The 27,971-nt window shown below is 36.1% G+C and overlaps 1 long non-coding RNA gene and 1 other non-coding gene across 3 annotated transcripts; both read left to right on the forward strand.

Annotated features, from left to right (window-relative positions):
• The first annotated feature begins 9,124 nt into the window (after nt 1–9,124).
• On the forward strand, nt 9,125–18,005 carry LOC107761959 (uncharacterized). Its single transcript, XR_012708972.1, has 4 exons — nt 9,125–9,219; nt 9,325–11,367; nt 13,182–13,378; nt 13,494–18,005. It is a non-coding gene; the product is annotated as an uncharacterized LOC107761959 (transcript).
• A 6,048-nt stretch (nt 18,006–24,053) lies between these two features.
• LOC107788010 (uncharacterized) lies at nt 24,054–27,968 on the forward strand. 2 transcript variants are annotated; one of them, XR_001648519.2, is made up of 4 exons: nt 24,054–25,224; nt 25,818–26,226; nt 26,660–26,790; nt 26,884–27,968. It is a non-coding gene; the product is annotated as an uncharacterized LOC107788010 (long non-coding RNA). The 2 variants fall into 2 exon arrangements; XR_012708973.1 differs by having other exon boundaries at nt 25,818–26,790.
• Nucleotides 27,969–27,971: the final 3 nt, after the last annotated feature.

Here is a 27,971-nt window from a genome sequence, read left to right on the forward strand (position 1 = left end):
AGTTCTTATTGATTAACTGCTATTTGCTGTCTTGATTTCAGTCACAGTGCTACTAGCGTGTCATATCTCCGTTTCCTTTTGTTTTTCTTGTTGATACTTGTTATTAACTCTTTTGGCTGAATTGTATGATTTGTGAAAGCCCGAGGGGGCTGAAGAGGTTAGTGACTGAGATAGGGCCTGAGTGCCGAGCTGTGAGCTATGTGAGGGTATATGGATCGGGTTGCACACCGCAATGAGCCTTATGGCTACTTATGGACTGTGGATCGGGTTGCATGCCGCAACGAGCCTTATGGCTGCTTATATGATTGGGTCGGGATGCACGCCGCAGCGATATAGCGCTTGGGCTTAAAGGAGCCCCTCCGGAGTCTGCACACCCCCAGTGAGCACAGGTACCTATTGAGTGTGAGTAATGAGGGCTGAGAGCCGAGTGATTTGAGCTGTTATGACGAGTTGAGTGACTGTTTCCCTGAGAAGTTGTACTTGCTTTTTCATTTGTTGATGCACTTAGTTGCTATTTGTCATTGTTGTGAAATTCCTGAAAGATCCTATGTCTGGATTACCTAAATTTTAACTGTATAAAACTGATTGGACTTAAACTGCCGGATGTGAAAGCATGTCTATTCTTTGCTGGAATTATTAAAAATGAACTGTAATTGTATAGCTCGTCACTTCTTCTCAGTTCCTTATTTATTTCTGTTACTTGATGAGTTGGTTGTACTCATGCTACACCCTGCACTTCATGTGCAGATCCAGGTGTGTTTGATCATGGAGGTCATTGAGTTCGTGTGCGATCGAGTACCGGAGACTACGAGATAGCTGTCAGCGTCCGCAAACCTTGTCTCTCCTTCTATGTTTTCTTTCTTTCCTGTATTGATACTTAGACACTATTTTTATTAGACTGAATATCTAGATGCTCATGACTTGGTGACACCCCGATGTTTGGGGCTATCTTTTCGCATTTTATTTTGAATTCAACTCCAGTTTTTGTAAAAATTTCTAGTATGAAAAAGCTTTGAATGATCCTTTTTATGAAATATTGATGTATTTTGAAAGGTCGGCTTGCCTAGTACCATCGATAGGCACCATCACGACAGGTTAGAGTTTTGGGTCGTGACATTTCCATCTCGGATCCAATCTTTTGATTTTAGAATATTACATGACAAGAATTATAACATTACAAAACTTTTATTTTAATCAATAGGGTTATAAATCTCTTTTGGTTTAGACGAGAATTCCATCTTTATTTTTAAAAAAAATCACATATATCTAAGTCACTAAAATAACCAAGTTTTAAAATGAAAACAAAAGATTTCTTCAAGTTTATTTAGTTTCAAACCAAACACAAGTTTGAGATGATAAACCGTATATCTCATTTTTAATCCAGCGAACCAAACAAAATATTAGTACTAAATAATCCTGTAATTATTAATCCCGGGATAACTCTTTTCGCGAACCAAATGACCCCTTAGGGTTTTGTCTAACATGTAAGAACATAGCACGAGACAAAAGACCGGTATTTAAGCAGAGAAATGTTAAGGAGTGCGCTTATGATCCACTAAATTTCGATATGAGTGTCACTGACTCTCCGGTGATTGTCATGTTTTGTTGGGAGATGAATCTAATCATATATTTTTTGGTGAATTAAGCAGATAAATAAAAGTAAAACTAAAAAGTACTGCAAATTAAAGCAAGAAAGGAGTGTTTAAAGGAGAGTATATTGTATTTTCTCATTTATTCTGTAACTTCTTTATTTTAAATTTTATTTCTGTTATTTTCATGATCATTATTTATTTAGCGATACACAAACCGTGCGTCATTAATTGAAAGAATTAAAGAGTCGTTAGTTAGGGAGTCTCCATGCTCTTAATTCATGTGTATCGGGGTGTCAAATGGGCGGGTTGAGCCGATTTTGGACAGATCAAAATGGGTTGAATCAATAATTGGGCGGGTCAAATGACCCACCCAAAAGTTACTTGGGTTAAAATGGGGTTGGGTCAAGATGGGCTAAAATTCGAGTCATAGCCCGACCCGCCCAACTCTTTTCAAGCTTACTTAATATGTGTTGTCTTCTTATGAATTGTATAATTACTAAATCAGACTTTTTTTCTTTTGTTATGGTCATTTATAACATATCAAACAAAAAAAATTATTTCTAAGATATTTTGGCAAAGTTACTTATGGATTAATTTGGGCTAAAAATTGGCACAGCTTTAAATGGGTTAAGATGGATTGAGTCCCGATAAGCTAAGTTCAATAAATAGGTGGGTCAATAACCAACCCAACCTTGGATGGGCCGGGCGAGTCATTTGGGCTTGGGCCAAATTTTGACGGTCCTAATATGTATCGTCTAGTTGCAGGTATTTTTATTTTGGTGAAAGGAAACTACCATTTATAGTTTTTAATTAATTTATTTTGGAAAAGAAAAACTACTACTCTCCGCTGGCCTACCCAATTACCAAAAACTTGAATTGATTAATATTTAGTCGACCAAATTAAAGCCCACTATTTAAGTATTTGTGCTCCCTATGTACCAAAATCAAACTAATAATTTTGATTTTGCTATGATTAATGGAAATTTGTTAGAGTTCAGTTCTAATTCTGAAAGACTTATTACCCTTTTTTTAATGAAACGTTAAGACGAAAGAAAAGAAAACGAAACCCCCCCAATTATATAAGAGCAACTATGCCTAGTGTAATAAAAAGGAGCATAATTGAAAATTGATAACATATGATTTGAAGCTTAAATTAATCACGCTTCGTTTGAAGCTTTAAATTTTACTAAATGGCGCATGGTTTAGAAATTAATACTTACTAAAGGACACTTAACAAGATCAATATTCAAATTATATGCATGTATAATAATTAGGAAACAAGTGAACGACAATATTCTTTTATTAGTGACAATTCTACACTTCATTTTTGTGGAAATATAGAACAGTCCCATCACAGACTTATCATTTGTGTTTTTATAATACTATTAAATTTTTTAAATAAAAAAAGGAGACATATTATAAAAGAGAATCGGAAGCGGACTTCTAGAATTTATATAAATCATCTAGAATTAGATAAGTTAAGAGAATATAAATAAATAAATAAATAAATAAATAAATAAATAAAAGGAAGAGAAGATCAAATATGAGAATTTTAAATGTTGACTTTGAAAGGTTTTTGAAAACTACACGATAATTAATTTTTCCTAATAACAAACCTACAAAGTCCTTATAACCTAGAGTGTAGAGATTATAATTCATGAACCTTTTACCCGTACACACCCATATAAAAATCAAACCCAGTTCCCATATAGGAACTTTAAACAATGAGCCTCGGGAAGCTGAAAGTGTTTTTTAAGAATTAGAGATTATAATTTCATGAACTTGTTATGAAAATAATTATATTGTGGATGTCCATTTATTACTCCGCTATAGATAATCTTCCTGAAGAAGATTATCCATTTAGTACTCTGTTGAAGTTTATCTACAAGCAGCTGATGCAGGCAGGTTGCAAGCAGCTCAATGAAATGATTTGCAGCAGCTTCTTATTAAATAGGCAGGTTGCAAGCAGCTCATGCAGACAGCTTACAAGCAGCTAAAGAAAAGCCTTGCAGCTGCTTCCTGAAAAGCCTCGCAGCTGCTTCCTTTCTTCTATAAATAGATGAGTTTTCAGTTCATTATGTACATAAGTTTGAAGTTTGAATAATATATCAGTTTCTCTCTATACTTGTCTTTATTTTACTGTCTTTATTTTATAACACGTTATCAGCACGAGACTCCGCCATCTCGAGAAAATACTTTGAAAGTATCAGAGGTACGAACTTTCTTTTTCTAAATAATGTCAAATCTTTCTAAACTTGAGTTTGTAGCCCTGGATATATCGGGTAAAAGCTACATGTCTTGGGTGCTTGATGCCGAAATTCATCTTAATGCGATAGGTCTGGCAGACACCATCAAAGATAAAAAACAGGCATCAAACCAAGACCGTGCCAAAGCAATGATATTCCTACGCCATCACCTTGATGAGGGCCTGAAAATAGAATATTTTACTGTTAAAGATCCAATCATACTGTGGAATAATTTGAAAGATAGATATGACCACCTGAAGATAGTCGTTCTTCCACAGGCACGTTATTATTGGACTCATCTAAGGTTACAAGAGTTTAAATCTATCAGTGAGTATAATTCTACTATGTTCAGAATTATTTCCCAATTGAAACTATGTAATGACAATATTACTGATCATGATATGTTGGAGAAAACTTTCATCACTTTTCATGCCTCGAATATGCTCCTGCAGCAGCAATATCGAAAGATGGGATTCAAAAAGTATTCTGAACTTATCTCACATCTTCTTGTAGCCGAGCAACATAATGGGCTATTAATGAAAAACCATAAAAGCCGACCTACTGGTTCTTATCCATTCCCTGAAGTGAATGAGACGAACTTCCACCAAGCTAAGCGTGGAAGAGGACGTGGCCCCAATCGTGGTCATGGCCGTGGTCGGAGAGGAAACTCTAATCGTGGTAATAACAATGCACCAAAGAACCCTCCTCACCACTAGCAGTGGAAAAGGAAGGAACAAAAGTATGAAGCGGTGCAAACAGTAAAGCCAGAAAATGCATGCTATAGATGTGGAGGAAAAGGGCACTAGTCACGTACATATCGTACGCCAAAAGCACCTGGTTGAGCTGTATCAAGCCTCCCTGAAGAAGACAGAGAAAAATGCTGAAGCAAATTTTATTTCTGAAGATAATTTAGACTTCATGTATTTGGATGTAGCTGATTATTTTGCACTCCCGGAAGGAGAAACAAGTCATGTGATCGGTAGTGAATCTGTAGAAATGTAAATATTTTAATTTTTGTTGTTTGTAATAGATAGTATGGTTATGTAATTGTTGTACATAAATAAAATTTATGCTTTAAAAATGATGTTTACTATCATATTTATTTTGTTTATGTCATTTTGAAGAATATGGATAATCCTCAAATTATGTTTGGATCAAAGACCAATCACGAAGATATTTGTGTAATTGATAGTGGAACAACTCATGCCATATTCAAAGATCAGAAATACTTTTCTTATTTGCATAAGGAAAAAACAAATATTTCAACAATTTCTGGTAATATAAGTTTGACTGAAGGCTCCGGAAGAGCTACTGTATTTCTGTCTAAGGGAACAAAACTTATTATCAACAATGCATTGTTCTCCTCCAAGTCCCAAAGAAACTTGTTGAGTTTTATAGATATCCGCTGAAATGGGTATCATGTTGAGACAATAGATGAAATGAACATAGAATATCTTTGTATTACAAAGAATTTTTCTGGCCAGAAATGCATTGTAGAAAAGTTACCAACTTTATCTTCTGGCTTATACTATTCAAAGATTAGTATAGTTGAAACACATTCTATCGTAAAGCAGAAGTTTACCGATTCAAATACTTTTGTGCTTTGGCATGGCCGTTTGGGTCATCCTGGATCAATAATGATGAGATGAATTACTGAAAATTCGAGTGGGCATCCATTAAAGAACCTGAAGATTCTTACAAATGATGAATTTTCTTGCGATGCTTGTTATCAAGGCAAAATGATCACTAGACCATCACCAATGAAGGTTGGCATTGAGTCCCTGCCTTTTTAGAACGTATACATGTGGATATATGTGGACCTATTCACCCACCAAGTGGGCTGTTTAGATATTTTATGGTCCTAATAGATGCATCTTCAAGATGGTCTCATGTGTGCCTACTATTATCTCGCAACCTGGTGTTTGCAAAGTTATTAGCCCAAATAATTCGATTAAGGGCACAATTCCCAAATTATCCTATAAAGGCTATTCGCCTTGATAATGCTGGAGAATTCTCATCTCAAGCTTTTGATGATTACTGTCTATCAGTTGGGATAAAAGTTGAACATCCTGTAGCTTATGTTCATACTCAAAATGGCCTTGCATAGTCATTTATTAAATGACTACAATTGATAGCAAGACCACTACTTATGAAAATAAAATTGCCCACTACTGTTTGGGGCCATGCTATCTTGCACGTAGCATCCCTTATCCGTCTCAGACCAACACATTATAATAAATATTCTCCGTCATAATTAGTTTTTGGTCATGAACCAAATATTGCCCATCTACGAATTTTTAGATGTGTTGTATATGCGCCAGTAGCACCACCACAATGTAGTAAGATGGGCCCCCAAAGAAGGTTATGAATATATATTGGGTTTGAATCACCCTCTATTATTCGTTATCTTGAACCATTGACGGGAGATTTATTTACTGCTCGATTTGCAGATTATCGATTTGATGAAACAAATTTCCCACAATTAGGGGGAGAGAAAAAGGAAATCAAAAGAGAAATTGTGTGGAAAGTTTCATCATTATCTCACTTTGCTCCACGTACCCCTATATGTAATCAGGAGGTCCAGAAGATCATCCATTTACAGAATATAGCAAATCAAATGCCAGACGCATTTACTGATTTGAAAAGGATAACTAAGTCGCATATCCCTGCAGAGAATGTACCTATTCGAATTGATATCCCAGCAGGACCATCTACTAGCACGAGAGCTAGTGAACCTAAAGCACGCCTGAAGCGTGGTAGACCTTTGGGTTCTAAGGATCGAAATCCTAGAAAAAGAAAATCGACAAATAATCAAAATGATATTATGAAGGGATCTCCTGAAGAGACCCAAGATCTGATTAATTATGAGATTCCTGAAGAAATCAATGAACTCGAGACTCAAGTGAGTGAGGAACTTTTAATAAGTTCTACTGGTGATGGAATTAATTTAAATCGATCTGAAATAGTGGTGGATAATATTTTCGCATATAATGTTGCACTTAACATTATGCAAGATAGTGAAAATCTTGAACCCCAATCTGTCGAAGAATGTCGACAAAGAACTGATTGGACAAAATGGCAAGAGTCAATTCAATCGGAATTGAGGTCACTTGCTAAAAGAGAGGTCTTTAGACCAGTAGTCCAAACACCTGCTGGTATAAAGCCAGTTGGTCATAAATGAGTTTTTGTGCGAAAAAGGAATGATAAAAATAAAGTTGAAAGATACAAGACTCGCCTTGTTGCACAAGGATTCTCACAACGACCTAGAGTCGATTATGAAGAAACATATTCACCAGTTATGGATGCCATAACATTTCGATATCTCATCAGTTTAGCCTTACGTGAAAGGCTTGAAATACATCTAATGGATGTGGTTACAGCTTATCTGTACGGGTCACTTGATAATGAAATTTACATGAAAATCCCTGAAGGATTTAAAATGTGTGAAGTATATTCAAAATCTCGAAAAATGTACTCAATCAGATTACAAAGATCTTTATACGGTTTAAAGCAATCTGGGCACATGTGGTATAATCGCCTCAGTGAATATTTGATGAAAGAGGGTTACATAAATAATGTTATTTGTCCATGTATTTTTATAAAGAATGTGGCTTCAGAATTTGTTATACTTGATGTTTATGTTGATGACATAAATCTTGTTGGAACTTCAGAAGAGCTCTAAAAGGCAATTGAATATCTTAAGAAAGAATTTGAGATGAAAGATCTTGGAAAGACAAAACTTTCTCTTGGTCTGCAAATTGAACATTTAGCAGACGGGATCTTTATCCATCAATCTGTCTATACATAAAGGGTCTTAAAATACTTTTACATGGACAAAGCGCACCCATTGAGTACACCAATGGTTGTTCGATCACTTGAAGTGAATAAAGATTTGTTCCGACCTCCAGAAGAGGATGAGGAACTCCTTAGTCCTAAAGTACCCTATCTCAGTGCAATTGGTGCACTAATGTATCTTGCTAATGTTACAAGGCCCGACATAGCATTTTTTGTTAATTTACTAGCAAGATATAGTTCTTCTCCTACACGGAGATATTGGAACGGGATTAAGCATATGTTGCGATATTTAAAGGGAACTCTTGATATGAGTTTATTTTATGCTAACAAAGATAGTGCAGATCTTGTTGGTTATGCAGATGCAGGTTATTTATCTGATCCACATAAAGCTAGATCTCAAACCGGGTACGTGTTTACATGTGGAGGTACTATCATATCATGGTGATCCACAAAGCAATCTATTGTTGCTACTTCTTCAAATCATGCTAAAATAATAGCTATTTATGAAGCAAGTAGAGAATGCATATGGTTGAGATCAATAATTCATTTTATTCGAGAAAAATGTGGTTTGGAATGTGAGAAAAGACCCACAATTTTATACGAAGACAATATTGCATGCATAGCCCAATTGAAGGGAGAATTTATAAAAGGAGATAGAACAAAGTACATTTCACCAAAATTATTCTACACACACGATCTTCAGAAAAATGGTGACATTGATGTGCAACAAATCCGTTCAAGTGACAATCCGGCAGATTTATTCACTAAATCTTTACCAACTTCAACTTTTGAGAAGATGATATACAAGATTGGAATGCGGAGACTCAAATATTTGAAACAAGATTTTCATCAGGGGAGTAAAATACGCGATGTACTCTTTTTTTCTTTACTAAGGTTTTTTCCCACAGGGTTTTCCTAATAAGGTTTTTAATGAGGCAGCTAGCAATGTGTATTACTAAATATGTGTACTCTTTTTCCTTCACTAGAATTTTTTCCCACAGGATTTTTTCCTAGTAAGGTTTTAACGAGATACAATACCTTTTAATGAACATCCAATGGGGAGTGTTATGAAAATAATTATATTGTGGATGTCCATTTATTATTCCGCTATAGATAATCTTTCTGAAGAAGATTATCCATTTAGTACTCTGTTGAAGTTTATCTACAAGCAGCTGATGCAGGCAGGTTGCAAGCAGCTCAATGAAATAATTTGCAGCAGCTTCTTATTAAACAGGCAGGTTGCAAGCAGCTCATGCAGACAACTTACAAGCAGCTAAAGAAAAGCCTTGCAGCTGCTTCCTGAAAAGCCTCACAGCTGCTTCCTTTCTTCTATAAATAGAGGAGTTTTCAGTTCATTATGTACATAAGTTTAAAATTTGAATAATATATCAGTTTCTCTCGTCTTTACTTTATACTTTTTATTTTATAACATAACTTATGTTTTCTTTTGATATATTAGGAAAAAGACAAACAAAAAAAGATATATTAGGAAAAAAGAAAAATCAGAGAAGCGGTAGAATATTCTAACCCACTTCGTTTTTGGCGCCTAATTCCACCGTCCGAAGCGCCGGTGTTCACTTTTGCAGGTTAGGTTCTTCTCTGAGCCCTTTTCTGGGGTTTCCCTTAGAATTACTGGGTTTTTTGTTTGAGAACTGGGTTTGATTTTTGTTTCAACTTTTTGTGGTGAAAAGATAACGCAATAGAGACTCAGATATGGAGCCTACCTAGAGTGTCTGTGCGATTTATGGACAAACAATTGAAGTTAAAAATAGAAAGACGATAAATTATGAGAAATTGGGGATGGCATTCTCGGTAAATCAATCATGTGACGGATTTTCAAATACAACAGCAAAAAAGAGGAGGAAAGGGAGAAGAAAAAAGAGTAGGGCTCTGAGTTGTGATAATAATGTTTCTACAGAAGCAAAAATCAGTAATGATGATATGCAGGATGTATGTGTATATATGGAGCATAATAATAAGAGGAAAAAGAGGAGGAAAGCGAGAAGAAAAAGGAATACGGCTCTGAGTTGTGATAAATATGTTTCTACTGAAGCAAAAACCAGTAATGATAATATGCAGGATGTATGTATCGATGGTATCAGTAATGATGTTATGCTGGTTCTGGAGCAGAATAATAAAGGAATAAAGAGGAGAAAATTGAAAAGGAAGAAGCAGAGAGAGAATTATTGTGACATTAAAGGTCCTGAAGAGGAAGTTAAGATGGCAAGGTGTTCTCCATATTTCAAGAAAGTGCCTGACTGTGAGGAGAATGGAAGTAGTAAATCTGTTGAAGCTATTAATTCTGATTTATGTGTGAAGCCTATCAAGGCTGAGTGCGTGGAGGTTACTTTGGAAATGCATCAGAAGAGTAACAAAAGGAAGAAAAAGAGAAATGCTAAACGTGGTATCGCTGATACGAGAGCAGGAAATGGACTTGGTTCTACTTATGAAACAGATGCAAATCCAGATAAGAGGGAAATGGGTGTGAACCCCGTCCTGAATGGTCCTCCTAATACCAAGTGGGAAATGACAGGCAAAGATATTAATGAAAAGGATATTAAACAATCTGGTGATTTAGATGAGGGATGTACTACTGTTGCTTCGTTGCCGGTAACGCGTGGTGATAATGTTGTAGCTACTAGTATTGATGATCTCTTTTCACAGTTTGCATACAAAAGTGGAAACTTTAGTTCTGTTAAAAGAAGAACTGAAGATGACAAAGAATGCCATTGGGTCACACGTTTGTAGTCCTTTCTCTCATAGGATGAAAACAATCCAAAAGGCTTCGATATCTGGCTCTATGACTGGATCTGAGAGTCCTTGGGAAAGAAGGTAGCAGACCCTGCATATCTCAGAATCTGATGGATGAAACAATAATTGAGACAAAAAGAGTTTGTGTTTCAAATTGTGACAAGGTAAATGATGAATGCGTTGAACAGAAAGTACGAGTTGTTTCCCCCTACTTCGTGAGCTCAGAGAACGTAGAAACTGAAATGAAGAAAGGAAGGTCCCTAAAACGTGTGACGAAAAGAAATGGAAAATGTAACAAAAAGTCAGAAGCCAAAGTTCGAGTTATTTCCCCTTACTTTGTTAACTCAGAAGTGGGAGAAGAAATAAAGGCAGGGAAGGATAGACCAAACTCGCCTTCAAAGAGCTGCATCACTGGAAAAAAGGTTTCTCCCTACTTTCTTAATGCACATCGTGAAAAAGAGAATGCAGTGATCAGCATGGTAGGAGGTGGAACTGTCTCAAAAAACCCGAAACCTTGTCTCTTGGAGAATGGAGAAACCGAAATGAAGAAAGGAAGGACTCTAAAGCGTGTGAGGAAAAAAGATGAAAAAACTGACAAAAAATCACGAGCCAAAGTTCGAGTGGTTTCCCCTTACTTTGCTAACTCAGAAGTAGGAGAAGAAATAAAGGTAGGGAAGGATAGACCAAAGTCGCCCTCAAAGAAGTGCGTCACTGGGAGAAAGTTTTCTCCCTACTTCCATAATGCACATTGTGAAAAAGAGAATGCAGTGATCAGCACGATAGGAGGTGGAACAGACTCAAAAAAGCGGAAAAATTATCTCTCTGCTGCCCAGAAGAGAGACAAGGCTTATTTCAGGAGGACTGAAGCTAACACATGGATACCTCCCCGATCCCATTTTAGTCTGCTGCAAGAAGACCATGCTCATGATCCTTGGAGGGTGTTGGTTATCTGTATGCTTCTAAATTGCACCACTGGCTTGCAGGTAATTGTAGCCACTGTTCCCTTTCTTAATCATTCCTAAGCAGACAGCAAACTTATGATTGTTCGTAAATAAAGTTGCCATGAAGTAGGGAGGTAAAATATTTGCATCGTCTTGTTCACATTGTAGGAATTGATTGAATTCTGTGTGGCATCACATTTATTTGGTATTATGGTTTGAAAGATGATGAGCTGAAATTTAAGCCGTCGCTGATTCTTGAGATGTTTGGTTTATATGGCTAGATAAAGTTTCCTGTATATTAAGTTACGGAACATGAACAAAAGGTGTATTCTTGGTCTTTTCTGGCATTGTTGTGCTCATAAGCCATGTTAATGCGTTTTATTCCTCATAATTACATTAGAAACAGTGAAAGCAGCATCCAATGGACAATTAGGAAGCAAACAATTTTTAGACCCAAAAAGGGTATTTTAGGCAGATTTCCATTCTCAAAAAGGGGATATATAGGCAGTTTATTAATAAAATTATTGTGTCAAAATATCAGCTATTTGACAAATGTAAATGCTTCTGATGTTCTGAATGCCTTTCCATGAGGGAACTACCGTCCCAGCAACATAATGGAACATAGGCAAGGATAGGGCCCAAACATCAAAACTGAAGTATCATTGGGATCTTTTTATTGTTTTGCATTAGTTTAAAAGTCCTATTTCATGAACAACGTGTAAGTTAAATACTTTGTCCAATTGAATTTATTTATAATGAAAAAGCATTAAATATCATGACAAAGTTTGTTACTCTCTCCATTTCAATTTATGTGGCACATTTTGACTTTACACGGAGGGTAAGAAAGAAAGGAAGACTTTTGAAACTTGTGGTCTAAAACAAGCCTTAGACATTTCATATTTGTGTGGCTATAAATCATCTCATTAAGGGTAAAATTGAGTTTTTAAAGTTAAATTGTTTCTAAATATAGAAAAGTAACATGACAAATTAAAAAGTAAAGAGTATACCATAAATGGGGACAGAGGGAGTATTTCTTAGCCCACACATAATATGGAGCATGTCCTCCTTGAAGAACATTGTCAAACGTGCTTTGCCCCGTCTGACCAAACTTTGAAATTTATTTCACGATCAAAGATTGTTTTTAAACTTACTAAATAAGGCAATTTTGTATGGGGCAGCCAATAAACACTTAGCTGTGTTGAAAGGTAGCTTACTGTTTAGAACATGAGCATGATCCACCTTAACACTTGCTGGCATATATGGTATATTCATATTTTTTCTTCTCTGCTTTTTTTCTCCTAAAAGAAAAAAAGAAAGAAATTCTGACAGGGAAAGCAAGAAAGCAGCAAGAGAAAGTCTCTCTCTTTGATATCATTTGGCTTATTTTTCAATCATTTTACAGTGCACACGTAATACTTCTTTTTAGGGTTTAACAAGGAAGAAAAGTAGCTATCGTCAAACTCATCTTGACGAGAAGATGCTTGGACTAATAAGATGTGGACGTAGAAAAGATGAGGACTGGGTTGTACCTATCTACAAAAATGTACACCATAACAGCATAAAACCACAAAAATATGTTGAAAGCTTTAGGAAAGAAGATAGGATTACCTTAGCATTCCCCTTCTTCTGCAATTTGGTTGCTTGTTGACTAGAAGTGAACCGCGCAGATACTCCTGAAGAAGCATGAGAGCTATATAGTTATTGAGTCTTAAATTTGGTGTAATTGCTTTGTTCCCAGGATTCTACTTATAAGTATACTGAATATTATTTGAAAGAATATCTGAGTTCCGTTTCAGCTTCCCAGAGATGTTTGTTGGATATGGATTCCTACTAACACTTGCCCACAACGCACATAGGTTCGCAGAGTCCTATCAGAGTTTTTCACACTCTGTCCAAATGCAGCGGCTGCTACAGAGGTTGCTCCGGAGGATATTGAAAAGTTGATACGACCTTTAGGAATACATAGAAAGAGAGCACGGATGATTCAAAATCTCTCTAAAGAATATCTGGGAGAAAGTTGGACTCATGTGACACAACTACATGGTATTGGCAAGTAAGGGAATATATACAATGAGCTTTGCACTGTAGCACACAACTAATGGATTTTAACTTGTCATCACAAAAGAGAAACCGACTTGACAACTCTTTTGCTTCTCTTAACTTTCCAGGTATGCAGCTGATGCATATGCAATATTTTGTACGGGCAAGTGGCATCAAGTACATCCAGATGATCATATGCTAAACAAATACTGGGAATCCCTCCATGAACTTTAAGATATGGTTCCTTCTCAAGGTATTCATGGACTATAAGTTAATAGCAAAAAGCTCGATGCATAGTGTTATGGACAATAGGTCTCAGTAGTAGGTGGCACATTTTGGGGGTCAGTTACATCTTTTGAATTTTTACTACTATATTGGATGGCAAAGGGTGGGGCAGGGGCATTGTGGAGATTCTAATTTTTTAGCTGTTGTACTATGCAATTTTTGGGACTTTGTTTTGAAGTGACAAAAAAAACCATCCGACATTCTATAGAATTACTTTCTTGTGATTTTTTCTTTCTCTTTCTTTGTTACGTCTAACCAAATCTTCAGTATGAAGTACGATGAGCACGTTTTTTTTTTGTGTGTTGATATTTTCTTGGTTGATTCTGTGCATGCAAGTTAATATTAGGACCTGTTATTTACATGCACATTCAGCAGTAGATTCTTGAAAGCATGTATTTGAATTATTGTTTAAACAAAATTGAATTACTGTGTATTCTAAACCAACACCATTATGAACTCTGCGCGAATTAGCAATGTAATTGAAAAATAGTTTAAGGTGATATTAGTCAAGCGCTAAGCTCCTTCCTGGACCGCAATTTTCAACGGACCCAATGCGGCTAAATGCTCTCAATTCTTCGATTATCTGTTTCTTAGCTCCAGACATTTGTTTCTATCTGTTGTGCAATTTTCGAATTGGTTTTTTTTTTTTGAAATTGGTGTTACTCTTTTTAGGATGTCTAATTACTAGTTAGTACTCAATTGTATTTCTAGGTTAATAAATGATATTTTTCTTGAATTGGTTGAACATGCACTTTAGTTATTTGGGGATCTGGGTTTTTCTGATATAAGGATTGGATCTCCAACCAAAACTAACCTGTTCTATTTGAGTAGTCAGATTGCGAAGCTGTACTGGATTTGGGAGTACAGATATTGGGTTTGTGTTAGCAAGCTTAACATAAAGTAACAGTTGATTATAATTTTATCTGGCTTCTCATGCTGTTGCTTTTCTGGATAATTAGTGAATCCTATGATTCTATCTATTAGGCATGGTATCAATTATTAAGTGGGAAGGACCTTTTCTACGTGGTGTTGATATGGTCACTCTTTATGATTTGCTAAAAGAAGGTATGGTCAGTTTAGCTTTTGCATTATAAGTTAATTGGTAAATTTATCAGCCATATTGCAAGTGGTACTGTGTTTGCAGTAGATATTTCTAATAGTTGGAAGAACTTCTCATTCTTCTGAACAGTTAATATAGGTATATATTGGTTCATGAGCCTATTGTTTATATGAAATGCATCAACTAACCTACTTGAGTAGATTATTAGATATTTCGTCGCAGCATATCAACTTTTAAGACGCAGAGTGTCAATAGCCTGGTTGCCTATCTTTTGATAGTGAACCAACTTATTCAGATTTGAAGATTCGCTTCTTGTTTTTAAAGCATGTGATAGATCTATACGTAGTCGATAATTGGTGTATCTCCGGGCAGTTATGTGATTTGACTCTACCAATCTCCCTTCCCTCCCATCATGGACTTAGATAGTAGAAATATCAAGTTTGTAGAACTTATGATACTTGTAGTCAGAAAGAGCTTGATTTAAGAGTAAACGAAAATAGTTGTAAGAATGTTAGCAGGAAGAAATCCTTGTGCATAGCATATCATATCTTAGTATGTACCACAACATCATTCAACTTCTCAGCTGAAAAAAGATATAGTCTCTTCCTGGCTTTTATGTATTTGGCCAACTATATATAAGGAAACTAGGATATCCCTAATTGTGTGCTTGTGGAGCTTTCATGTCAAGAAGCAACACATACCTATCACTTTTGGAAGGTTTGGAACCTTTAGGATATTGTTTCCTTAGAGTTTGGATCTTGGTGGTCCTTTGAAGCATCAGGAATGTGCACCTCATACGACCTTACCTTCTGTTCTATAGGCTTGTACTATATCGTCGAGTTCTAAGGAGACAGGAACATTCACATCATCCATACACTAAAGGCTTGTATTTACTTAAGTTTGCAAATAAATTCTGGAGATTCTGTATGTTTCTTAAGTAAGTCTTATTAGATTAGCGCGCGCTCATTTACTTCTATAGCAAATGAATGTGTTTTGCTCCTGAACTCAAATAACAATTTTTAAATTGTTAGTCATGTTCTGTTTGAGCTTTTACTAAATGCTCTTATTTTGATACAATGACTGTGATGCACTTTTGTTGTCTCAGTATATTTGATTGGGCATTGTTTGTGTGAGTTAAAGGTACATAGATATGTTCATACCATCAGATCTTGAAAAGGTACTATGGGGGATTTGAAGCTTACAGAAAAGGTTCCTTTTATTTGCACTTGTCAAGATTATCCTCTTACAGCAATCCTTAACCATCCATATTATCCAACATTCATCTTTTGTTTCCTCTCGCTGTGCACTATTTGCGCCATGATGAACAAGTGGAGTTCTCATTCGCTTAGAGCTTTAATTATATGCTAGATGTTTGCAAGAATGGTTCCACCAGTAAGGACAAAAGAAAGGTAAGGCTTTTCAAAGCACTATCTGGCTGGTAAATTTGGCTCAATTTATCGCTTTCATTATTTCTCTGGGGATGACTCATTCCTTGACTAGAATTACTATAAGCCAACTCCCATTTCGACTGATGCTTGTTCTTACCAATATTGGTCCTCATTGTTGTGGTAACCTTTGCACTGAAATACTTTTATCACTATCATCCCTTTCCCGCTCGAAGTTAAGGGAGGGTAATGATATGAAATGTTGTAATCCTGTCAGCTGAGAGTAACTATTACTCGGGTTGATTACTATTGCTGGGCCTTTTCCTTCTGTTCTTCGTTTCATTCTGTTGTGCCATTTCTTTTTGGAAGTTTTTGTCCGTTTTTGTCATTCTAGGTTGTTATATTCTTCGTTTTTGGCCCTTAATTTGTAGAACATCCTTTTGGTTAATACCTTTTTTTGCTTCCTGTGAGTTCATAGACACAGGATAACCAGAATGATCACATAAATCATAGCAGTGCAATAAATCTTAATGGACAGACTATAAGAAGCCTTCTGAACAATGACCAGTATCCACGAGATAAGAGAGTTTAAGTTCTCAAGCCTGAAAACAATCAAAAGAAGAATAAAGGACAGACGTCAATAATTGAATTTGCCTAAACTTTATACTTTCATTAAGAGTGGAGAATATTAGAAGAACCCAAATCAAGGTTGAGTTGCTTTCTTTTGATTTGCATCAATAATCCACCTCCTTGGTTCCGTCAAAAAAGAATGGTCAGGTTACATTCTAAGCAGGAAATGAAAAGAAGGGTCTGGTAGATTTTGTAATAGCAGAGAATAAACTACAACGAGGAGGAGGAAAGTGGATAGTGCAAAGATGAATCTGAAGAGGCAAAATTGTTTTTTAAATTTTCTTCTTGAGAGGTATAAATGATTTCAAGAATGTAAGAAGTGGCAAGGTAAGCCCCATCTGAAAACTTTTGATATCTGTACATAAATATCTCTTTAAATTTATTTTGCCTGTCTTTGATCAGGTGACAAGAAAATGGTAAAGGTATTGAACAATGAACATTGTCATTGAAGGTAATCATTTTCATAGACTGAAACTATTTCCTTTATATCTTAAGCACTCTATTCTACTGTCCCTTAGGCGTTGCTAAACTATAACCTTACAAGTTGTTCAGGTTTGCCTGTTGGTGAAAAGGGAAGACTCATTGTTCCACCATATTTGGGTTATATACAAGTCCTTGCTGAAAATGCACATCATTTAGACTTCCTTGTTGTGATTCCAACGCTCAAAAAGTTTCTGTGTTCATGCCTTTTGTCGATGCAGCTTTGGGAAATAGGCTAGGCCTCCAGTACCGCCAGACTCATGGCTCTAGTATGACATTGAATTGGCTGATATATGTGAATGATAAAGATTACATGCGGTTACTTCAGTCAAATCATTTTTGAGCTACAGCTGAAGTGAAGAATTTCAAGGATGAAAGCGATGTTGCCAACCCTTGCAGAGGTACTTATCTGAAGACTTTATATCTATATTGAAGCTGCATTTTAGACGGTAAGCAAAGCAGTTCTCACCTCCTGTGATGATATTAGCTTTGATAATTGAAGGCTTTGTTTTTGCCTTTGGGAGATGTTATATATATACATGATTGGCGACTTTGCATATTGACCTAAGGGAATTTTGGTGTTGGAGTTCATAAGATAAAACTTGCTGTTTCTTAGTCAGTGACTGGTTTTTTATATGTTTATTTATATGAGGTGTATCAATGGTTCCAGAAGAGTTTGTATGCTCTGAAATGAAGATCGACCCAGCAAGGGACTCAATAACATCTCCAAGCACCTATATCGAACTAGAGAGGAAAATGAGTTAATAAACCTCTCATAGAAATCAAATTAGCATATAAAATACTATTAATCTGCACTAATCTTAGGGTTCTCTCGAGGTGAAGCTCTGGACAATATATGTGAAATTAAGTACGATGGAAATGGGAAAGATTTACACGTTGATCGGAGATAGAGCTTTCAATAGCTTTTGCTTCTGTTTCTTATTTTTGTGGTTTTCTGAAGGCAAGCTCGGAATACCTTCGGGGAAGTAGTTTCCAACTCCCATCTGAATGTGGAAGAAGACCCAATTCCTCAAAATTCTGAACAGCGGATCTAGGGAAAGATGAAGAATGTGCTTGTACAGGCCAGCCTTAACAGCAGATTGAGCATAGCATTTATTGTTCTGGGGAAGCATGACGAATATGCTATGCTCAATCAGGCAAACTTGGCAGGCAGTTTGTTCAAGTGCCTTTTCCGTTGTATGCTTTAACAAGTAGAAAAGGTTTTTAATATAAATGTAACGAGCTAATTTGTTCCCAAGAGGAATTGCTTTATGTTCATTCATTCGTGAACTTCTTTGGGAAGCATGATAGGAATTGATTAAGATCCAGACAATTAATCAAGTGACTTTTGTATACTCTCCTACAAACTTTTGATCTTTTACGGCATATTAATTACTCCTCTCCTTTCAACTCCTGCATCTCTCCTCCTTTGTTTGTCGAGTGACCTTTTCTCGTGTTCACTTAATCATTAGCAATGACAGATAACGAAAGAGCAGCTTCCAAGCGGCAAAGAAGCAAAAGGTTCTATATATCTCGTTCTTTCTCAAAATAATTAACATCAATCGGTACTGTTTGCATTGTTGTACTATTAAACTCTTAATTATTCAGTACCCCGAACCAGTAGATAGACATGCATATCATTTTCCAGTTCTGATTAATTTTATGTGTATGATGAATTCGATTGTAGAGATGAAGTTGAAGCGACAAGTATTATTCGCCGCATATCTCGTAGAAGTCAAGGAATGCCACCAGAATTGAGTGATGGCCTCAGTGATAAAATTGACGCAAGGAAATTATCTAAAAAGTCTTCTACTTGTGAGGAGTTTTCGTGCGATGGTATGGTTAAAACAATAAGAAGTTTGAGAAGAAATGATCCTATTGGATACAACACTTATTGATCGGCAAGTTGATCTGGAAAGGTTAGAGTTGAACCCCAATGGAAGAACATGTTGAATTTTGACAAGATTAATGTGAACTAGTGCGAACATTTGAAGCCTCCTTTTAGGAAGAAATTGGTAGATGCATTTTTCATGCATTTACATTGCATGTTCACACTTAATATGATGTCATGCATGACATTATTAAGGCCATTTCTCTTCTATAAATAGCAAGGGTTTTGTTCATTTGTAAACATGTCTCACTTGCCTTCTTATCTCCTAAGACATTTGAATCTTCTTTCTCTCTTGTAGTATTTCACTTGTATTTTTGGAGTGAAATAAATTTGAGTTGATTGTGTCCGAGGACTAGTCAAAAATCAAATTTTGCCGAACCTCGTTAATTTCTGGTGTTCATTTTATTATTGTCTCATTTACTATTTATTAGCTACCTTTAGATATAGTAGGTGTGATTTAATCACTCTCTATATATTCGGCTTCCGCAACAATTGGTATCAGAGCCAAGGTTCTATCTTAGTATGCTCTGTGGTTGCAGCTTAGTCTGAACTTCCACATCAGAAAAGAATTACTTTGGTGTTCTGTACTGTCAGCAAATAAATAGTATCTATAGCAAAATGGGAGATAATAAAAATGAAGAGTCCACATCGGGTGTCAGTAATACGTCGTTGGCATCTTCGCTTATGACAAGAATTATGTCAAATGCGAAATTTGCAGTTGAAATTTTTGACGGGTCAGGACATTTCGGGATGTGGCAAGCTGAGGTTCTTGATGTCCTTTTTCAACAAGGGCTAGATATTGCCATAGAAGAAAATAAACCAGACAATATCGGAGAAGGAGATTGGAAGATTATCAACCGCGTTGCTTGTGGTACCATTCGATCTTACCTCGCAAGAGAATAGAAGTATCCATACACAAAAAAAACTTCTGCAAGTAAATTGTGAAATGCATTAGAGGATAAATTCTTGAAGAAAAACAGTCAAAATAAACTTTACATGAAAAAAGACTGTTACGCTTCACATATGTTCCTGGTACTACAATGAATGATCATATCACCAGCTTTAATAAGTTGGCGACAGATTTGCAGAATATGGACGTGACTTTTAGTGATGGAGATATGGCCTTAATGTTATTAAGTTCACTTCCCGATGAGTACGAGCACCTCGAAACTACTCTACTTCATGGGAATGATGAAGTGTCTCTCAAAGAAGTTTGTTCTGCCTTGTACAGTTATGAACAAAGAAAGAGAGAAAAACAAAAGAGTGGAGAAGGAGAAGCACTGGTCGTGAGAGATCGTTCTCAAAATCATATGAGAACAAAGAAAGGAAGATCCAAGTCAAGATCCAGACCCAGCAAAGATGAATGTGCTTTTTGCCGCGAGAAAATGGGCATTGGAAGAAAGACTGTCCAAAGTTGAAAAACAAGGCCAAACCTAACAATGGAAAGGCTGTCATGGATTCAAATGTAGCTGATTGTGACGACTCTGATTTCTCGCTAGTTACAACTGAGCCATTCAAACCATCTGACATATGGCTGATGGATTCAGCTTGTAGCTATCATATGTGTCCCAACAAGGACTAGTTCGTTGATTTTCAAGAAGGAGAATGTGGAGTTATTCACTTGCCTTTTTGATGTGAAGCGACAATTTATACAAAAACATAAAATATTATATACATATAACTAAAACTCAATAACAATAATATATTAATAATAAGAAGAAAAACAGAGCAAAAAAAAAAGGCTACTGCCTCTGGAAAACAGCAAAGAAAGAAGAAGAAACTAACAGCTAAGAAAGAAGAAGAAAAACAGAGCAAAAAAAAAGGTTACTGCCTCTGGAAATCAGCAAAGAAAGAAGAAGAAAAATGAAGAAAGAGCTGATCATTGAATGATTGAAGAAAGAAGAAAGAAGAAGAAAAAGAAAAAAGAAGAAGAAGTCGCTGCTGAAATAGAGGAAGAAGAAAGTAGAAGAAAAAAGGAGAAGAAGAAGAAAAGAAAAGAAAGTAACATACCTGGTGATGATGGCTGATGATGGAAGAAGAAGAAGAAGAAGATCGAAGGTCGCTGAAGGAGAACAAGAAGGTCGCTGCTCGCCGCTGAAGGAGAAAAGTGAAACCCAAGCCCTAATTTTGTGTTTTAATATTAATGCTGCCTTTTCTTCCGTTTTATTCAAAAAGCGACGCCTCGCAGCGCCTCTCGCCTCGCAGCGCCTCTCGCTACACATGCAGAGGCGCTCGCCTTTTCTTCCTCGCAACGCAACAGACCAAAATAGCGATGCTGTCTCGCCTCGCGTCGCTACACGCTATTAGCGCTGTAGCGCTCGCTATTTACAACACTGATCATATGTGTCCCAACAAGGACTGGTTTGTTGATTTTCAAGAAGGAGAATGTGGAGTTATTCACACAGCAAATAACAATCCTCTTACCGCATATGGTATTGGTTCAATCCGATTAAGGAACCATGATGGATTGATCAGAACATTAACAATGTTCGATACGTACCGGAATTGAAGAAAAATCTCATTTCTGTAGGAGCCCTAGAGTCAAAGGGGCTCAAAGTCGTTGCAGAAAATGGGGTAATGAGAATATGCTCTGGTGCACTAGTGGTAATGAAGGGAATCCGGCGAAATAATAACATGTACCACTATCGCGGTAGTACAGTTATTGGGACAGCAACAGTGACATCCAGTGATGACAAGGAGGCAGAAGCAACCAAGCTATGGCACATGCGCTTGGGACATGCTGGAGGAAAATCCTTAAAGATTTTATCAGATCAAGGATTGTTAAAAGGAGTAAAGACTTGCAATTTGGAGTTTTGTGAACACTGTGTCAAGGGGAAACAAACAAGGGTTAAATTTGGAACAACAATCCATAATACTAAAAGTATTTTGGATTATGTTCACTCTGATGTTTGGGGTGCTTCCAAAACACCTTCATTAGGTGGGAAACACTATTTTGTAACCTTTATTGATGACTTTTCCCGGAGAGTGTGGGTGTATACTATGAAAACCAAAGATGAGGTGTTGAGAATTTTTCTCAAATGGAAGGCGATGATAGAGACTCAAACAGGCAGAAAGATAAAGTGTCTTCGCACAGATAACGGTGGAGAATACAAAAATGATCTTTACTATAAGATTTGTGAAGATGATGGCATTTTGAGACATTTCACCGTCAGAAATACACCACAACAGAATGGAGTGGCAGAACGCATGAACCGGACTTTGCTGGAGAAGGTTCGGTGTATGTTGTCCAATGCTGGCTTGGGCAAAGAATTTTGGGCTGAGGCAATAACATATGCATGCCACCTCATTAATCGTCTACCATCTGCCGCTATTGGAGGCAAGACACCATTTGAAAAATGGTATGGAAAACCTACTGAAGATTATAATTTTTTACATGTGTTTGGCTCAATTGCATATTATCATGTGAAAGAGTCAAAATTGGATCCGAGGGCAAAGAAAGCTATATTTATGGGGATTACTTCTGGAGTCAAAGGATACCGATTATGGTGTCCAGAGACGAAAAGTTATATTCAGCAGAGATGTTACCTTTGATGAATCTGCTATAATAGATAAAGTGACATTTGAAGATGTCAAACAAACTGATGGTGCTTCAAAGCAGGTGGAGTTTGAGGAAAAATTAATTTTCCCAACACAGGAAGAAAACGAGGAAATAATAGAAGATTTTCCCCTGGAAAAAGAGTCAGTGGAAGGGGAGATTCCAACTCAGGAACCCCAACAACAACTTGAATCAATAGCAACCAGCAAGCCAGACTATCTTCCTGCTCAAAAATCAATCAAACATCTACAGTATTACAAATATACCGTAGAATCCATTTCACAGCTTGCCAATGCTCCTTTCCTGGATCATGCATATACCTGCTTACAACTCCGATAGCATGTGAAATATCAGGTCTTGTGCAAACCATTGCATACATCAAGCTACCAACGACATTCACATATGGCACTCTTGACATATACTCTTGTTCAGCTTCATTCTTCGGCGACATAGCAGCACTAAGCTTAAAGTGAGGAGCAAGAGGAGTGCTAACCAAATTCGTGTTCTCATTCATGCCAAATCGATCTATTACTTTCTTCAAGTATTCTTTCTGAGATAGATAGAGTTTCTTTAAATGTCTATCTCTTTTTATCTCTATGCCAAGAATTTTCTTCGCCTCACCTAAATCCTTCATCTCAAACTCCTTTCTTAGTTGAATCTTCAACTTCTCAATTTCCTCTTGACTTTTGGAAGCTATCAACATATCATCAACGTATAGGAGAAGATATATGAAGGATCTATCTTCAAGCTTGCGCAAATACACACAATGATCGTATTTGCTTCTTTTGTACTTCTGCCGCAACATAAACTTATCAAATCGTTTGTACCATTGTCTAGAAGATTGTTTCAATCCGTACAACGATTTTTCAAGTTTGCACACCATATTTTCCTTTTCAGCAACTTTGAATCCTTCTGGTTGAGTCATATAGATTTCCTCTTCCAAGTCTCCATGTAAAAATGCAGTTTTTACATCTAACTGAACTAGTTCCAAATTCAACCGTGCTACCAAAGCCAACAAAACTCTAATGGAGGAGTGTTTCACGACTGGAAAAAATACCTCATTGTAATCAATTCCCTCCTTTTGAGCGTACCCTTTGGCCACCAATCTTGCTTTGTAGCGAACATCTTCTTGGTTAGGAAATCCTTCTTTCTTTGCAAATACCCATTTGCACCCAATTGCTTTCTTGCCTTTCGGGAGATTGGCCAATTTCCATGTGCAATTCTGATGAAGGGACTGCATTTCTTCATTCATGGCAATCCTCCACTTATCTTCTTCTGAACTTTGGACTGCGTCTTTATAAGTGGTAGGAACACCATCAGCTACAATTGAGGCTGCACAAGCCACCCTCTCTATGAGACGAACATGTTTATTGTTCTTTTTGGCTTGCTGGTTGCTATTGTGACTCGAATTATGCGGGTAATTTGGACAAGCGTAGATCAACTACTGGTTATGTTTTCACTATTGCAAATGCACTAGTTAGTTGGAAGTCTACTTTGCAATCAACCGTTGCTTTGTCTACTACTGAGGCAGAGTACATGGCAATTACGGAGGCTGTAAAGGAGGCAATTTGGCTTCAAGGGTTGCTTAGAGATCTTGGTATTGGTCAAGAAAACATCACACTATTTTGTGATAGTTAGAGTGCTGTCCAATTAGCAAAGAACCAAGTTTATCATGCAAGGACGAAGCACATTGATATTCGATATCACTTTGTACGAGATATTATAGAAGAAGGTGGAGTCATGGTGCAGAAAATTCGGACTACAGACAACCCTGCCGATATGCTAACAAAAGTAGTGACTGCGATTAAGTTTCAACATTGTTTGAACTTGATCAACATTGTTGAACTTTGAAGATTGGAGTTGAAGACACAATCAAAATTTATCAGTAAGAGAAAATTGCAAAAGTAGAATCTTGCCAAGGTGGAGATTTGTTGAATTTTGACAAGATTAATGTGAACTAGTGTGAACATTTGAAGCCTCCTTTTAGGAAGAAATTGGTAGATGCATTTTTCATGCATTTACATTGCATGTTCACACTTAATATGATGTCATGCATGACATTATTAAGGCCATTTCTTTTCTATAAATAGCAAGGGTTTTGTTCATTTGTAAACATCTCTCACTTGCCTTCTTATCTCCTAAGGCATTTGAATCTTCTTTCTCTCTTGTAGTATTTCACTTGTATTTTTGGAGTGAAATAAATTTGAGTTGATTGTGTCCGAGGACTAGGCAAAAATCAAATTTTGCCGAACCTCGTTAATTTCTGGTGTTCATTTTATTATTGTCTCATTTACTATTTATTAGCTACCTTTAGATATAGTAGTTGTGATTTAATCACTCTCTATATATTCGGCTTACGCAACAAAACACAAATAGTGAAAGGTGCCATTTCAGCTGTGAAGTTTCTTCCGCAGCGAATATGAAAGTAATTGTTGTAGGCGATGAGCTTGGCTATTTTGGGCTATGAAACGTGGATTTTGAAGAGGAGAACGGGGACATTGAAATTTATCTGTTTCAACCTCACCATTCCAAAATATCTGGAATTTCAATTGAGCCATTCTCCATGTTGAAGGTGATAACTCTGTTTTGCTTTTCTATTTTTATGAGTACTTAATTAAGATTCATACTATTGTCTGTCAGATTATATTAATCTTCAGATTTCTCTGCTAACTAGTAATTGGTGCGAACAAGCTTTAACTTTATAGTGTTTTTGTAAGTACCCAAAAGAAAGAAAAAGAATTGCACTACGTCTGTTAGAAATGAAATATATGTGGGGACTATCTGTATATTTACACATAAGTAGGCGCCTTGTAGGAAGTTGAATTGTTGCTGCGATAACTTTCATAGCTAATTCCTGTTTTTTTAGTGACATATAATTTCATAGTAATGCTTGGCATAAAGCCTTTAAAGTTCGATATTACTTTTCCTCTTTAAATCTTTTTAGGACTTTAAAACATTGTGATGACTATTGTAATAATAATCTAACTAAAACCCAAAATATGTGAGAACTGACAGTGAAAATGAAAAGCTATTCATGTACAGCATATGAGCTATTTCAATTTTCATGGAATATATAACATCATCTTCATGTCTCTAGTGTGGTTATTGATCATAGTAGTTAATTAGTTTGACATCCAACAACTTTTCTTGCATATGTACTTGCAGATATTTACTTCAAGTTATGATCAACATATTATGTTGCTGGATGTTGAAAAGGAGGCTTTGAAAGAGGTATATCAGGATATTTATGCATTATATTCCACATGTCATCGAGTAGAGGACGTAAACTTTTTATATTTTGGGGACGAAGTTGTGGAGTGTTAAAAATATTTGATTTAAGGGCTAGCACACTATTATCATTATGGGGATTGCACGAAGAGAGAATCAATACGATACATTGCATGCCAGATGATCCTAATATTGTAGTTACAAGCTTGGTAGCTAGGACTTTCTCTGTGTGGGACTTGAGGAGTATTAGCAGAGATCAACCAAAATCTTTGACAACTATTAGACATGGCGGTCCAATTCATTCCGCGTGCTTTACACCTTTTGGGAGTTTTCTTGCAACAACAAGGTTTGTGCTACTAGTGAAGCCCCTTTGATTCCTAATTTCCTACATACAGAAAATGCTTTAAGAATTTGACAGAAAAGAGGGAATAAAAACTGCTTATTTAGGAAATAAAAATAAAATGTTCAACTTCACTAGTATGTCATATGAAATTTGATAATTCAGTGAATTTAGATATCAAAATTACTTCAAATCGTAGAAGTATTTTCAAAACAAATATTTGATAGTGAAATGCTTCAAAAGAATATTGTTAATGCTTTTAGAAAGTGTATATATATATATATTCTTGTGAAGATGTTTTTGTAGGAAATTTTAAGAGGAAAAGGTCTTCATAGTAAAAGCATCAAACCACTCTTTATCAGTTTTGTTCTTCTGCTTACTTTTCTTGAGAAAACTGCCTGTGTTGATTCTATCAACTGTTTGGTATCTCCTTGATCAGTAGTTACGTTGGTAATTTCAAGTTTAACACAGCTTGGAAAATACTATTGGTCTATTTGGAGGAGAAAACTATGAGGAGAAGTTCCTGATACCCGACAAGAACCTAAATGGTGAATATATTTCAACATTAAGGTAACATAAATTCTTTTCAAGTTCACAAGAAAACTGTGTTACATTTTTAAAGAGCCATTTTCTTGTAAAATATCTAATCCACTTTTGGAACAGAGGAATCTGGGGCTGGGATGACTCATACGGGTACATTGGCAAGATTCAGGAAAAGCAGAAGCATAAAAGAAAAAGGAAAGCTCAAAAAATTAGTGGTGATTGATGACAATATTAATAACATTGAAAAGAAGATTGATGATGACAAAAATGGAGTCGATATCATTTCTACGGTTGAGAAGAAGGTTGTGTGTACTTTGTAAAGTGATGATATGCCTACTGTTCCGTAGTGTTTGGCTGCTCATCCTTATATGGTTGGAACACTTGCTGGTGCCACAGGCAAAGGTAAAGTATGTATGTGGGTAGAAGCAGTTGCGGATCCAGAATCTTTAGTTTATAGGTTCTGAATTCTAAAAAAAAGTGGTTTACTGGATAAACAATTTATACATATTCTTTGAGTTTCTTAGCACAAACACAGGATTTTGGTCAAAACTATTTGGTTCGCCGAAACCGCTTCTCGATAGAAGCTTGACACTTTGACTATGTTTTCTTAACGACAATGTATTTGTTTCTATTTTGAGATATGCTCCGGTGAAGTAGCGGTTGACATGCATAGTGTAAATATCTAATTGTTTTCATCTTTTTAGTTTTTTAGTGGAGAATGAGTAAATTTTCATTAAGCACTTTTATAAATTAAAAGAAAATTGTTAATGTTTGATACTAGTTAATTGCTTTGATAAGTAATATACGTTAATTATAAGAAGCTGGAGTATAGACGTCTAGTTGCATATCTTAGATTGTACTCGGTAAAAGAACATTTGACTACATTCTCTCCATAAAATACAGTTTTATAAGAAAGTGATTTTACCTTATATTTTTCTTTTTTTTATTTGTCCTTTTTATTGACACTACAAGACAGACACCGATGGAGCATATTTCTTAAAAATTGCATTGATGGAGCATGGTTCTAAACCTTTGGGATCGTTCGGTTCGAACATAAGTTATGCATGAATTAGTTAGGCAAGAATCAGTTATACATGAATTAGTTATGTAGGGATTAGTTACGTAAGTATTAGTTACGTAGGGATTAATAATACATGGATTACAATGTAAATATTATTTCTTGTTAAACGTTTGGTTTGTGAGTATAC

Source organism: Nicotiana tabacum, chromosome 4 (assembly GCF_000715075.1).
Source record: "Nicotiana tabacum cultivar K326 chromosome 4, ASM71507v2, whole genome shotgun sequence".
NCBI lineage: Eukaryota > Viridiplantae > Streptophyta > Magnoliopsida > Solanales > Solanaceae > Nicotiana > Nicotiana tabacum.